The 2,773-nt window shown below is 33.0% G+C and overlaps 1 long non-coding RNA gene across 1 annotated transcript; it reads right to left on the reverse strand.

The window, feature by feature from the left end:
• Positions 1–766: 766 nt before the first annotated feature.
• LOC129748234 (uncharacterized) lies at positions 767–2,773 on the reverse strand. Its single transcript, XR_008737690.1, has 3 exons — positions 2,384–2,773; positions 1,707–2,297; positions 767–1,652 (listed from the first exon to the last, which is right to left on the reverse strand). It is a non-coding gene; the product is annotated as an uncharacterized LOC129748234 (long non-coding RNA).

Here is a 2,773-nt window from a genome sequence, read left to right on the forward strand (position 1 = left end):
GACCTGTGCAAGTTAAGTTATTTGAGTCATTTTGCTACGTTTTTGTGTCATTGGTGACAACTTTGGTGAAGTAATTCGTAGTGTCCGGCCATAGACAACACTTTGCGAAGTGAGTGAAAACTAACATAAAAAGATTTCTCTTACCACTTTAATATATTGTAAATTTATTATTTTCTAATATAGTTAAGTAATCATAATATTGATACTTTTCAAATCAGTTTATTTATAAACTAACATTTTCAAAAATATATTTTTGAAGCTATTGCTTAAAACCCTTAACTGTTCGATAGTAGACAAGTTCCCCCTATAATCAAAATCCCCTTTAATTATACAACATGAGAGAAGTTCATGGTTCAGACAAATAACGAACAGGGTTCTACTGTATACATTTTGACGTTTTAATTTTCGTTATATGTCTTAACCATGAATATTATATCCCCTTTTTTGTTGCATATGATTTATGTGTATGTTTAATTAAATTAAATACCCCCAACGACGCTTCGTTTTTTTTTCAAATTATTTATAATAATAAAAAAAAATGGAAGTTACTAGGTATATGATTCAATAGAGTTTAAAACAATTCAATGATATTAATACGATGTATTAATCATAACATAATTCAATACATACATTGACTATAAACTTATATTTCATGATAGTTATTCAATTCATATACTCTTAAAAATGTAATAAGGTACGTTTTCTTAATGAACAGTTTTCATTAATCCGTTGTATTTTTACAATGCTTCTAAATTGTTTGCAATGTGTCTCTGTATTCACGCCTTTTCTAAGTTGTTGATTAAACTTTCATACGATATGAAAAATAAAGAAACCAAAATTCTTGGAAATTCCATAAACATAGGATATTTGTGATGAAAAATTATTCGGATAATCTTGATAAAAAAAAAAAGATCAATTAAGATTCTCAAAATCAGAGGGGGTTAAGTGCGCGAACGATAGCTTCGAGGATATGCGCTTTGAAGTAGTCACGGCGCTCTAATTTTCATATCTATATTTGTTGAATTCGAGTAGTTTTAATTCAATCGAAAAATCTTAGAAATAATTTAGAAAAAAGTGAGATTGGCACCAGATGTAGATTGATATTAGAAGAAACTTAACTTAAAATCGACTATTTTGGCAAATATTGCCCATTAATTCTGTGGTCCTCAATTTTAACATTCTGTAAATTATCCTACCAGGTAAAAAGAAAATAGTTGCCGACCTTAAGGCGTTTTCGATTGAATGTATTGATTCATCGATCGAAATTTCACTTTAAAATTTCCTAATTCCAATCTTCTATTGTACGATAGTCCAGCAATCAACAAAAACTTCTAAAATTTCGTAATTTTAACGTTATTTAAAAATTCCTACATTTCGTGGTAAGTAAAAGTTTTAAGTGTTATAATCTATCTTTTGAATAGCATAATCTGTTTTCATTTATAAGCCAACCTTTTTTCGCACAAAGTTTGACCGGTTCTTGGTAGACCATGCATTACAAAAATTTGATAAAGGTCTTTTTCGTGGCCATAGCTTATGTTAGGAAACAGTTTATCAAGGATTTTAAATGCTGTGCCAATTTAGAATTCATCAAAAAGTTTTTCTCGGAATTCACTTATCGACACTAAATGTCATGATGTGACGACAGATTGCTTCTAAAACAAAAAAAAGGTTAGATGTGAATTTTAAAGGCTAATCTTCATCCATACTCATGTCTACGGATCGTTCAACCTTTTCCGAAATGAAATTCCGAGTTCAATAGCGATCTCCAGTGTTGGTACAAGCTTACATCACCCAACCTAATCACCATCAATCAGCTAATTAGAAGTAGGACTTGCTTTGAAATTAAGCCAATTCCCACTAGTAATCTGCAGACTGAATCTCCTCCTAATACAGCTTCATTTTTTCTGTTGTATGTGGCTACAGGTTCATTTAGCTGGTTTATCGAACAATAGCAATAGTTGAGATTTTTGTTGTAGTAATTTTTTCATTTGGTGAGCGTTAATTTTCAGATGCATTTATTCAATCTTACGATCCAACCGTGAAAGATTCCTCATGTCGATTTACGCATCAAAAATCTTGATATGGGCATTAGGATTCATGAGATCCAGATAATTCAAACTCTCATAAAGTTGCCAAAACTTCACAAAACCGGATTTTTTCCGAATCAAGCCGTTTCAAACCTGCTGACGCTTTCTCAGCAATGACGAATGCAATCTGCGCTACCTACATCAACTGGATTCGGGCCAACTTCAAAACCGCCAGAACAGCGTGAATTGGACAGATCGGTTTTCCGGTTCCTAAAAAACAATTACCAAATATTAAAGTAAAATAAACAGAGTTACTTCAACTTAATCACCGGGCACACACACATAATTTTCAATACCTGCAATGCAGAAATATTGTTCGGTCGGATGACCGTACAATTAGCGCCGTTGCATTCACTTCCCGGTGCATCAGGAATATTTCCCACTCTCTTCGAAAAGCTTTTCCCGGGTCTATTAAAAAAAATTCCAAATAACTCAAGCTGGGATCGTTTACTGGTGATTGAATTCCACATTCTTGCTGCAATATCAGCAAAACAGTCGCCGATCAAAAGGTGCGCCGTCGACTGGTTTTTCCTCATTTTTCGGGTGGTTTTTGTAATCCGCTTCCTTTATTCTTTTCGCGTTGTGGCCAACACTATCTTCTTAATTGTTCTTGCCCGAAAACGATTCACAACACTCCAAACTTCGGATAGGAAATCAAATTTTTCGCGGACCAAGCAAATAACAAA

The sequence above is a fragment of the Uranotaenia lowii genome, chromosome 2, assembly GCF_029784155.1.
Source record: "Uranotaenia lowii strain MFRU-FL chromosome 2, ASM2978415v1, whole genome shotgun sequence".
NCBI classification, from domain to species: Eukaryota; Metazoa; Arthropoda; class Insecta; order Diptera; family Culicidae; genus Uranotaenia; species Uranotaenia lowii.